This window comes from Phyllobates terribilis, unplaced genomic scaffold (assembly GCF_046119375.1).
Source record: "Phyllobates terribilis strain yellow unplaced genomic scaffold, ASM4611937v1 Scaffold_3__8_contigs__length_932513732, whole genome shotgun sequence".
NCBI classification, from domain to species: domain Eukaryota; kingdom Metazoa; phylum Chordata; class Amphibia; order Anura; family Dendrobatidae; genus Phyllobates; species Phyllobates terribilis.
In genome coordinates this window covers 666,446,614-666,460,152 of record NW_027362763.1, presented here as the reverse complement: position 1 = coordinate 666,460,152, position 13,539 = coordinate 666,446,614, and positions in this window count along the sequence as shown.

Here is a 13,539-nt window from a genome sequence, read left to right as displayed (position 1 = left end):
AGCGTCTGGTAAAATAATTCTTTCTTTATTTTTCGTCCATTAAAAACTTGCAAAAATTACAAAGGTTGCATAGACAGGGTAGGGGAGCAAGACGCGTTTCGAACGCTCACTTGCGTTCTTTATCACTGCATAGCTACACAATGAAAAGGATTTTCTAAAATACTAACAATGTGCCAATGAAAAGAGTTGAAACAAATCACATGACATAATTACCACATTAAGCAAGAAAACAGTCAGTAGTGATACATGGTTTCTCTCTTCAGATTAAAATCCTTTGGGCTTCTTGAATCCAGATTAAATATCCAATACGCTTCTTTTTTGTCGATAATTTTCGCTTTATATCTCCACCTCTTGCATGTGGAAAAAGTTTTCCAATGTTGTTGTCCCCAATGGGTATTGGACAGGGGTAAAAAAATAATTTCTGACAAAAAAACGGACTGATCTATTGCGTCCTAAAGCAAAAGTAAAAAATGATTTTTTTGAAAAGTAAACCTGTCATCTCGCTGCAATATAGTGCACAATTTTCAGAAATAAAAAAATTACATACATAGTTTATAAGACCGAAAAAAGACAAGCGTCCATCCAGTTCAGCCTATTTCTTGTGCACTGCAGCTATTCCGCAGCGTTGATCCAGGGGAAGGCAAAAAAAAACCCATGCGATATAGGCCAATTTACATCATTGAGGAAAAATTCACTTCCCGACTCCAATCTGGCAGTCAGATTAAATCCCTGGATTAATTAACTATCACTAAGCATAAGATGTAATTTTATTGTTCTCAAGAAAGGCGTCCAGGCCTCTCTTGAACTCATTAAGTGAGTTGGACATCACCACTTCCTCTCCCAGAGAGTTCCAGAGTCTCACGGCTCTGACCGTAAAGAATCCCCTTCTATGCTGGTGCAGGAACCTCCTTTCCTCCGGACGCATAGTGTGCCCCCTCGTCTTTGTCACCATCCTTGGTATAAACAGGTCATGGGAGAGATCTCTGTACTGCCCCCTGATGTATTTATACATGTTTATGAGGTCTCCCCTAAGCCTTCTCTTTTCCAACGTAAATAGGCCTAATTTTGACAACCTCTCTGGGTATTCTAGTCCCTCCATTCCCTTTATTACCTTAGTCGCCCTCCTTTGTACCCTCTCTAGCTCCAATATGTCTTTCCTGAGCACCGGAGCCCAGAACTGTGCTCAATATTCTAAGTGCGGCCTTACCAGCGGTTTATACAGAGGAAGAACAATGTTCTCATCATATGCCCCTATTCCTCTTCTGATGCATGCCATGACTCTATTTGCCTTCGCAGCTGCTGCCTGACACTGGGCACTCCAATTTAATTTGCTATTTACCAAGACGCCCAGGTCCTTCTCCATGTCAGATTTCCCCAACGGTTTCCCATTTAATATGTATGGGTGACTGCTGTTTTTCTTTCCCATGTGCATGACCTTACATTTATCGGCATTGAACCCCATTTGCCATTTTTTGGCCCAACTCCCCAATTTATCTAAATCCTCCTGTAGCTGTGCCCTATCCTCATCTGTATTAACTACTTTACAAAGTTTAGTATCATCTGCAAATATTGCTATTTTACTATGCAACCCTTCCTCTAGATCATTAATAAATATATTAAATAATATAGGGCCCAAGACAGACCCTTGAGGCCCCCCGCTAGTAACCCTGACACCCCCTGAGCTTACTCCATTGATAACCACCCTCTGCTTTCTATCACTCAGCCAGCTATTTACCCACTTGCACACATTATCCCCCAGACCAAGCATTCTCATTTTATATACCAACCTTTTGTGTGGCACGGTATCAAACGCTTTGGAGAAGTCAAGGTATACAACATCCACTGACTCTCCCCGGTCCAGCTGTGGATTGTTTGCTAAACATCTACCAATACTTTTTTGGAGATGAAACATTAGCATGCATTTTGAAAAAAGGCTGTAACGTTGTGGCAAAAAAGGCTCCTTCATTAGGGGACGTACTTTCTCCAACATTTTTTTCTGATCCACACATTAAAAAAAGCACTTGGTTGCAGCAAAAAGGGCAGTTTAAATGTGGTTCACTGTGATGTCGCATGTGTTCATACACACTGTGCAGTTCTGTTTTTCATGACTCTGATCATTCAGAGAACGTGGTATACAAAATGAATTGTACTATATGCGATAAATTTTATATAGGTTGTACTACACGTAAATTAAAAACTAGGTTTAATGAACATTATAATGACATACTTCATTCAAATAACACCAGTAGAAATGTCTCTGCTATTGCAAAGCATTTTATTATTGACCACAGTCGTGACATGTCTTCTTTGCAAGTTTTAGGTATTGAAAAACTTTTTCCACATGCAAGAGGTGGAGATATAAAGCGAAAATTATTGACAAAAGAAGCGTATTGGATATTTAATCTGGATTCAAGAAGCCAAGTGAGCGTTCGAAATGCGTCTTCCTCCCCTACCCTGTCTATGCAACCTTTGTAATTTTTGCAAGTTTTTAATAGACGAAAAATAAAGAAAGAATTATTTTAGCAGACGCTGAAACAACTATCTCTTTTTTTTTTAGCATATTCTGGTGTGGATCCACCTGGTTCCGTGCAAGCTGGATTATAAGTACTGGGTGAGATGGATTCCCATTTATTTTATCCATTCTCGGTCCCCAGCCACCACTATTTGTCCCGGTGTCGTCTCCGCCTTCCACAAGCACGGGTCCCACAACATTACGCGTGCCCTTCCCAGTGCACTTACTGGGAAGGACCGCCTAACCACAAACACGTAGACAGGTGAATGTGGCCAGGGACGGTACGGAGCCAGTCCACAGCTTTTTTTGCTGAGTTGTATTTCACCACAGCCATATTCTTTAGCTTGGTGAAAGGACTTGGGAAACCATATCTACCCAGCTGTCATTTCTCCCAGGAAGTCCTCTAAAGCTGCTTTCACTTGAAATGTGGCCTTTTAGGCTCGTGGAGGCGGAAGCTTTTCAGAACCTCATGCTGTCAGCGGCCGGGTGTCCATACTCGGTCCCCACCGCCACTGTTTCTCCCGGTATCGTCTCCGCCTTCCACAAGAACGGGTCAGACAACATTACCCATGCCCTCCCCAGTGCACTTACTGGGAAGGACCGCCTAACCACAAACACGTGGACAGGTGAATGCGGCCAGGGACGGTACGGAGCCAGTCCACAGCTTTTTTTACTGAGAGTTGTATTTCACCACAGCCATATTCTTTAGCTCGGTGAAAGGACTGGCATAGAGGGAAACCGTATCTACTCTGGGTGTCATTTCCACCCAGGAAGTCCTCTAAAACAGCTTTTGCAGAAGCAATAGCAGCCCGTCCAACATCAACTCGCCATTGTCGATGGTGCTTTGACACACAAACCTCTTTCTTTGCGCATTTAATTTCATGACTACAGAGTTGTGCAATGGCCTGACCTGCAATCCGGTTTGAGAAATAACATGCATAAGCACGTCCGATCCACATTAAAAAAACAGCCATAGAGTGTCAGGGAACTTTCCCCCACACTTTTCTTAGCCAGGGCTGCTTCTCCGCAGGGTTGGACGGACCCACCAGAAAACCGGAGACTCCTTCGGTGGGCCCTGGCTTCTCATTCAGGGGAATTCATAGTGCCGAGGTGAGGCCATGATGATGATAGAGGCCACCATCTGCTTATTTTTCTGTTACTTGGAGTGCAAGCGCAAGTATGCAGCCAGCCACCCACCCACTCACAGGCCGCAACACTAAACTGACAGATTTCTGGGCAGCTGCTTGCACTTGTAATGTGGCCTTTTAGGCTCGTGGAGGCGGAAGCTTTTCACAACCTCATGCCTCATGCCTCGTGTCCATACTCGGTCCCCAGCCATCACTATTTCTCCCGGTGTTGTCTCCGCCTTCTACAAGCGCAGGTCTCTGAACATTACTGCTGGTACTTTTCTGTGGGAATTTGCCTCCTACCAGCCTGGAATATTTCCAGTAAACTATGTTACGACGCCATGGTATTAGCACTGCCCCCAGTAACAGTAGCGAAGCCATCCCCAATTTCCTTCTCAGCAATTTTATTTGGTAGATTGAGTGGCTACCCAAATACATTAGTTTCTCACAAAGGAGCTGAAGATAGAGTGGCAGTAGGTGCAAGTTTCTCCAGCCTGTTAGATATTAAAGGGTGAACGGCAGCACATTGGATCAGTGGTTAGCACTGAAGCCTTGCAGCGCTGGGATCCTGGGTTCAAATCCCAGCAAGGACAACATCTGCAAGAACTTTGTATGTTCTCCCCATGTTTGCATGGGTTTCCACCTCCGTAAAAAAGCAGCTATAGAGTGTCCGGGAACCTTCCCACACACTTTTTTTTAGCCAGGACTGCTTCTCGGCGGGGTTGGACGGTCCCACCAGAGATTCCTCTGGTGTGCCCTGGCTTCTACATCAGGAGAGTTCATGATAGCATTAACTGTGCAGCTGCTATGGGACTCTTGAGCGGGGGAGAAAGGTGAACCCTCAGAATCAAATCCTCTCATGGGCCCAATGTTTTTCAATCTGAAACAGCTTCTCAGTGGGAGTTGTATTTCACCACAGCCACATTCTGTAACTCGGTGAAAGGACTGGCATAGAGGCTGTCATTTCTCCGTCACCAGGTTCCGCCCATTGTCACACACGACCATGCCTGGCTGTATGTTCAGCGGTGAGAGACACAGATCAGGCTGCTGTGTTACAGCTTTCAACAACTCTGCAGCCCTGGGCAGTTTGTCACCTAAGCTTTAAGCATGTTATCTTCAGCACAGCCTGTTGTCGCTTGGCCAAGGCAGTGCTGCAGTGCTTTCAGCTTGTGACTGATGTGGTCATTTCAGAGATGGAGGAGGAGGTGCAGGAGCTGAACAATGTGATTACATTGAGGTTACATTGGCGACTCTGTCTTTATACTAAAGAAAGATCCTACTGTTTTTTTTTACGTTATTTTTTAAGGCAAATGCATTCACCGGGAAATGTCATTTTAACATTTTACAACCTTATCTGGCCATGTGCTGTGTGACACATCATCAGACACATCCTGCTTCATTGATGATGGAGGGACTCTGAAAGACACATAGAGCAGGGCCACAGTAACGAGTGCGACATGAAAAACCCCACTAAGAAATTAAAGACACATAGAGCAGGGCCACAGTAACGAGTGCGACATGAAAAACCCCACTAAGAAATTAAAGACACATAGAGCAGGGCCACAGTAACGACATGTTCCCATTAGAAAGGAGAGGGTCTGCTATACAGTTATAGGGTATGCAGTGAGTCTAACGGCTGACCAAATTTAGGAAAAACCCCACTAAGAATTTAAAGACACAGAGAGCAGGGCCACAGTAACGAGTACGACATGTTCCCATTAGAAAGGAGAGAGTCTGCTATACAGTTATAGGGTATGCAGTGAGTCCAATGGCTGACCAAATTTAGGAAAAACCCCACTAAAAAATTAAAGACACATAGAGCAGGGCCACAGTAACGACAAATTCCCATTAGAAAGGAGAGGATCTGCTATACAGTTATAGGGCATGCAGTGAGTCCAACGGCTGATCAAATTTAGGAAAAAAAACACTAACAATTTAAAGAGACATACAGCAGGGCCACAGTAACGACAAATTCCCATTAGAAAGGAGAGAGCCTCCCATAGTGTTGGCCTATGCAGTGAATGCAACGGCTGCCAAAAATTTGGAGGCACTCCAATGCCCCTTGGAAGAGATGTGGAGGAGGGCCTCATAAAAAAATGTTCCCATTAGAACGGAACGGGCCTCCTATACTTGTAATTCTTATGCACTAAGTGTATGGGCTGACAAACATTTATCCCTGGGGGGTATACATGAGTACACTGTACAAATTTTTTTTTTACGGGCATCATAAATACCCTTTAAAAAAATTATGTGAGTGTTGCATCACGGACCACGGTCACCCTGGTGATATGGTGGTGGAGGATGAGGAGAAGGAGGAGGACAAGAGCAAATAGCCAAAATCAGGAAGCGTATACCCATGTGTGGGTGTGAAAAGGTGCATGGGAATACACCTCCCAAGAAAAGACACTGGATTTGAGTTTATGTTACGCTGCTATCATTCGGTGGTGTTGAGAAGTCTGGCCCAATCCAGCCCTTGTTCATTTTTATAAGAGTCAGCCTGTCAGCATTTTCAGTTTACAGGCGGATGCGCTTATCAGTTATAATTCCACCAGCGGCACTAAAAACCCGCTCTGATAAAACGCTGGCGGCAGGGCAGGCCAGGACCTCCAAGTCAGAGAGCAAGTCCATTCCACGTATCCAGCTTGGATACCCAATAATTATAAGGCACAGAGGAATCATGGAGGACGCTGGTACGGTCGGCAAGGTACTCCCTCAGCATCTTCCCAAACTTTGCACTCCTTGTGAGAGTACCCCGCGCCTCAGAGCCTGTGCGATGGGAGGAGCTGAGAAAACTCTCCCAGAACTTTGACAGTGTTCCCCTGCCTCTGCTGGATTGAACTTGTGTCTCTTCCACTTGTACTCCTTGGTTGTCCAAAGAAGTGTGCCCTCTGCCACCAGCGTTTTAAGATGGGAATTTTTTTAAGAGTTTCGGCAACAAGGGCCTTCTGGTACAGTCCCATTTTGGAGACCTGTCTGCCACAGGAATAAGAGATATAAAGTTCTCCTTGTAGAATGGGTCTAGAACTGTCACCAACCAGTAATGACTGTCACCCAAAATTTTGAGAACACGAGGGTCATGGGAAAGGCAGCGTAACATAAACTCAGCCATGCGTGCCAGACTACTAACAGGCAAGACTTCCGTGTCCTCACCAATAGGATGACTGACCATGCTCTCCTCCTCCTCCACTATGTCCTCTGGCCATCCACGCTGAACAGACGGTATGAAAGCTGTGCAGGTAGTACCGTCTATAGCGCATGAAACTAGCTCCTGTCCTTCCTCCTCCTCCTCCTCTTCCTCATTGTCACCCAATCCACATTGGGATGAGATGAGGCTGGGCTGTGTGTAATCACCATGTATGGTTCCTTGCTCCATCTCATTGTTCTCTGCCTGCAATGCATCCTCTGTGATTGTGAGCAGACAGCATTTCAGAAGACAGAGAAGTGGGATGGTGACGCTAATTATGGCGTCATCGCCGCTCACTATCTTGGTGGAGTCCTCAAAGCTTTGGAGGATAGTACATACTGTATGTCTGACATCCTGAGGTCTTATGTGTGGAGTCTGAACTGAATACCGACGGCCTTGTTGATGCTGGTACTCAACAACTGCCCTCTTCTGCTCACAAATCCTTCCCAACATCTGCAGTGTAGAGTTCCAATGCGTGGGAACATCACACACCAGTCTGTGAGCCGGAAGCTGCAAATGCTGCTGAAACACGGCAAGGGCAGCGGAAGCTGTCGCTGACTTTCTAAAATGGGCACACAGGTGGCATACTTTAACAAGCAGATCCGGCAGCTCCGGGTAGGATTTGAGAAACCGCTGAACCACGAGGATAAGCACATGGGCCTGGCATAGTATGTGTGTGAGCTCGCCTTGCCTCACAGCCGCCACCAGGTTCCGGCCATTGTCACACACGACCATGCCTGCCTATAGGTTCAGCGGTGTGAGCCACAGATCTGTCTGCTTTTCCAGAGCTGTCCACAACTCTTCAGCATTGTGCGGTTTGTCACCTAAGCATATTAGCTTCAGCACAGCCTGTTACCGCTTGGCCGAGGCAGTGCTGCAGTGCTTCCAGCTTGTGATTGATGTGGTCATTTCAGAGATGGAGGCTGAAGAGGAGGAGGAGGCTGAGGAGGATGAGGTGCAGGAGCTGTAGATCATAGAGGCAACCCTGATTGACCTAGGGGCCGCAATCCTTGGTGTCAGGAGGTGTTCCGTCCCAAGGTCCGACTGGGTCCCGGCTTCCACTATGTTAACCCAGTGTGCCGTCAGCGAGATGTACTGTCCCTGCCCACAAGCACTTGTCCACGTGTCCGTGGTTAGGTGGAATTTCTCAGTAACTGCATTGTTGAGGGCACGGCTAATGTTTTGGGACACGTGCTTGTGTAATGCGGGGACGGCACACTGGGAGAAATAGAGGAGGCTGGGGATCGAATACCGAGGGACGGCCGCCGCAATCAGGTTGCGGAATGCTTCCGTCACCACGAGACTAAAAGGCAACATTTCGAGCACAAGCAGTCGTGAACTGTGAAAATTTAGTAGTGTGGACTGTGGGGCGTTGGCTGCATATTTGAGCTTGTGTTCAAAGGACTGGGGTATGGACAATTGATTGCTGCGGTGGGATAAGGACATGGACGTGCTTCCTGATGCTGCTACTTGAGAGTGCACAATGACAGGTGCAGGGCAGGAGGCATCTTCACATGCACCATGGACAGAGGATTGGCTTGCATGCACAACAGTGTAAGAAGCAATGGTGCCACCTGCAGACACTGTTTCTGGACCCTGGGGTTCGGCCCACAAAGTCGGGTGCTTTGCTGCCATGTACCTGATCATGCTGGTGGTGGTCAGGCTGGTCGTTTTGCCACCCCTGCTGATGCTAGCCTGGCAGGTGGTGCAAATGGCCCTTTTGGGGTTATCGGCAGAGTCTTTAAAAACAACCAGACTCGGGAAGACCTAACAGTTGTACTGGCAACTTCCTTTGTGTTGGTGTCACGGGGAACGGTTGCCTGCCTTCTGTCTGCGGCCACCACACTGCTTCTTCCTGCCTGTTGGGGTGCTCTGCCTCCCTCCCCCTGTGTGCTGCTGTCCTCGCTCTGCATGTCCTCCTGCCAGGTTGGGTCATTTACTATATCATCCACCACCTCGTCTTCCACTTCCGCACCCTGGTCCTCCTCCTGACTTTCTTGCAATTGTGTCTCATCATCGTCCACCTCTTGTGACACTTTCCCACCGTTGCCTTCGTGTGACCGTGGCTGCTCAAATAGTTGGGCATTGCTACACGTGATCTCCTCTTGCCCCGCTTCAAGTGGACCGGGCGAGAGGCCCAAATCAATAAATGGAAAAGTGAACAGCTCTTCAGAAGGTCCAAGTGTGGGATCAGTTGTCTCCGGGCACTCGGCATGGTGGGAGGAAGGAGGATCAGGGTGAGGAATATGCAGTCCAGACTCACGGCTACTGAGACTTAACCGTGTAGAAGACAGGGTGGTGGTGGTGGTGGCTAAGTGACTGGAAGCATTATCTGCTATCCAACCAACAACCTTTTGACACTGCTCTGGGTTCAATAGTGGTGTGCTGCGGTCTCCTAGGAATTGGGACAGGAAGGTCGGGCGAGAAGATCTAGGTGTTTGTTGTGGCACAATTTCAGCTTGCCCACGGCCTTGTCCTTTGCCTCTGCATGCACCATCGCCATCATGTCCAGTTCCCCATCCCTTGCCACGTGCCTTGCCCATTTTAAAAGGAGGACAGTATCTTCCATGCTCACTACAAATGACTGAGTTTGGAGCGAACTTATATGTGATCTGTGTGACGAAGAAAACAGAGTTTTAAATACCTGGCCTGTAGGTAAGTAGTTTGAACAGCAAACTGCGGTGAATTGCTTCACTTATACACTGAAGGAAATTTTTAATGGAGGCCAGAAATGGCAGTATTTTCTGACAACGTATATGTGATCCGTGTGACGGAGAAAACAGAGTTTTAAATAGCTGGATTTCTAGCTCTGTAATATGGAAAGGACCTGGCTGTATTCTGCAGTGCCAACAAGCAAATGGCGCAGAAAAACTGTGTTCTCTGGATTGCTTTTTAAGCAAATAATGAGGAATAAGATCCACTGAAAAGTATTCCTGGCCCCTGAGACCTGGGCCTTTGTATAGACATATCTAACAGCAGCAGAAGGCAGAACTGGAATGGAGCCTCTTGTGCTATATGCACTGCAGTCTGCTATATACACTGCCTGCCTATATACCCTGGCTGCCTGATATCTCTGTAGATGGATTAGTTAGTCCTCAAAAGGACTGTTTGTTAAGATGGATATGTACGGTTTTTCTCCCTACACTACCTAATACACAATCAAATCTCTCCCTAGCTCAGCAGCACCTCTCCCTACTCTGTCTGATCGGGAGTGACTGTGACGAGCATGGCGGCGCCAGGTCTGATATAGACCTGATGACGCAGTGCGGCCATACAATCACTGTTATGCCATAACCACCATGGTTGCGTCATTACAATGAGTGGCAGGCAATCCCTGCATGTTGATTGGCGCTCTAAAGAACGCCAAACATGCAGGGAGGGGACCCATGCTCCCGCCGAGCAAACCCGGAAATACTCGGCGAGCGCCAAGCTTCTCGAGCAGTGAGATGCTCGGGCGAGCACCGAGCAGTAGCGAGCATGCTCATTCATCACTACACATTACGTCTTAAAGGTTTAAAATCCTGCAGTGCCCACAAGGTCCCCCTGCTCAAGAAGGCACATGTGCAGGCCATTCTGAAGTTTGCCAATGAACATCTGGATGATTCTGTGAGTTATTGGGAGAAGGTGTTGTGGTCAGATGAGACAAAAATTGAGCTCTTTGGCACTAACTCAACTCGCCGTGTTTGGAGGAAGAAGAAGGATGAGTACAACCCTAAGAATATTGTCCCAACCGTGAAGCATGGTGGGGGAAACATTATACTTTGGGGGTGATTTTCTACAAAGGGGAAATGATGACTGCACCGTACTGAAGGGAAGATGGATAGGGTCATGTATCGCGAGATTTTGGCTAACAACCTCCTTCCCTCAGTAAGAGCATTGAAGATGGGTCGTGGCTGGGTCTTTCAGCAAGACAATGACCCAAAACATACAGCCAATGCAACAAAGGAGTGTCTCAAAAAGAAGCACAGTAAGGTCATGGAGTGACCTAGCCATTCTCCTGACCTTAGGCTGCGTGCCCACTATGCGTTTTTCAAGCGTTTTTGCTGCGGAATTTCCGCAGCGAAAACACTTAAAAAACGCTTGGTAATACGTGCCGCATGGTCCCCAATGATAATCCACATGTGTTGTGCACATGCTGCGGAAATTTCCGCTGTGGATTTTCATTGCGGAAAAATCCGCAGCATGTCCATTAATTTTGCCGTCACGCAGCGTAATTGCCGCCATTGACTTGCATTGGACAGCATGACATCCACATCACTGCATCTATACATGCGGATATCACACGGTTCAATATGCAGATGGTACCCAGGTCTGGAGGAGAGGAGACTCTCCTCCCGACCCAGGTACCATAGAAACTGTAAAAAAAAGAATTTAAAATAAAAAATAAAGATTATACTTACCTTCCGATGTCCTCCCGGTGTTTTCTCCGCTGCGTCTGGTCTGCTGTATGGGTCGCGGTGTTGTGAAGGACCTGCCGTGACGTCATTGAGTCATGTAACATGTCACCACAGGTCCTTCACACCACCGCGAGCCGCCCAAGACACCGGACGCAGCGGAGAAAACACCGGGAGGACATCGGAAGGTAAGTATAATCTTTTTTTTTATTTTAAATTCTTTTTTTTTCCACAGGTTCTATGGTACCTGGGTCTGGAGGAGAGTCTCTTCTCCTCCAGACCTGGGTACCATCTGCATATTGAACCGTGTGATATCCGCATGTACAGATGCAGTGATGCGGATTTTTTATTTTTTACCATTCTTATTCTTTTTGGTTGCATGGATTTATACAGTGTGAACAAGTTGTCAAGCACTTTTCCAAGTGATGCTTGGAAAGCGCTTGATAACCCACATGCAGAAATGCATGCAAAGACGCTTGACAAACGCTTCTACCTGGCGGGAAAAAAAAAAATGTAAAAACCGCATGCGTTTTTCCTGCCAGGGAGAAGCGGAAAAAATCTGCAGCATTTCGGCATCGTGGGCACATAGCCTTAATCCTATAGAAAACTTATGGAGGGAGTTAAAGCTCTGAGCTGCTAAGCGACAGCCTCAAAATCTGAATGATTCAGAGATGATCTGCGAAGAGGAGTGGACCAAAACTCCTCCTGACATGTGCGCAACCCTCATCATCAACTACAAACAATGTCTGACTTCTGTGCTTGCCAACAAGGGTTTTGCCACCATGTATAAAGTGTTGTTTGCCAGAGGGATCAAATACTTATTTCTCACTGCAAAATGCAAAAAAAAAATCTAATTTATACAATGTGATTTTTTTTTTTTTGGATATTCTATCTCTTAATGTTAAAATTAACCCACCCTTAAAATTATAGACTGTTCATGTCTTTGTCAGTGGGCAAACTTACAAAAACAGCAAGGGATCAAATACTTATTTACTTCACTGTATGTAAGAAAACGATTATAACTATAATAATGGTCTTAGATATAAGAATATGAATAGCATAATACTGTCAGAGTATAACTACTATACTACTGCTCCCTATGTACAAGAATATAGCTACTAAAATACTGCCTCCTATGTACAAGAATATAACTACTATAATACTGCTCCTATGTACAATAATATAACTACTATAATACTGCCCCCTATGTACAAGAATATAAAAACTATAATACTGCTCCCTATCTACAAGAATATAACTACTATAATACTGCCCCCTATGTACAAGAATATAACTACTATAATACTGCTCCTTATCTACAAGAATATAACTACTATAATACTGTTACCTATGTACAAGAATATAATTACTAAAATACTGCCTCCTATGTACAAGAATATAACTACTATAATACTGCCCCCTATGTACAAGAATATAACTACTATAATACTTCTCCCTATGTACAAGAATATAACTACCATAATACTGCTCCCTACGTACAAGAATATAACTACTATAATACTGCCCACTATGTACAAGAATATAACTACTATAATACTGCCCCTATGTACAAGAATATAACTACTATAATACTGCCCCCTATGTACAAAAATATAACTACTATAATACTGCCCCCTATGTACAAGAAAATAACTACTATAATACTGCCCCCTATGTACAAGAATATAACTACTATAATACTGTTCCTATGTACAAGAATATAACTACTATAATACTGCTCCCTATGTACAAGAATATAACTACTATAATACTGCCACCTATGTACAAGAATATAACTACTATAATACTGCCCCCTATGTACAAGAATATAACTACTATAATACTGCTCCCTATGTACAAGAATATAACTACTATAATACTGCTCTTATGTGCAGGAATATAACTACTATAATACTGCCCCTATGTACAAGAATATAACTACTATAATACTGCCCCCTATGTACAAGAATATAACTACTATAATACTGCCCCCTATGTACAAGAATAAAACTACTATAATACTGCTCCTATGTACAAGAATATAACTACTATAATACTGCTCCCTATGTACAAGAATAAAACTACTATAATACTGCTCTTATGTGCAGGAATATAACTACTATAATACTGTCCCTATGTACAAGAATATAACTACTATAATACTGCCCCTATGTACAAGAATATAACTACTATAATACTGCCCCCTATGTACAAGAATATAACTACTATAATACTGCCCCCTATGTACAAGAATATAACTACTATAATACTGCTCCTATGTACAAGAATATAATTACTATAATACTGCTCCCTATGTACAAG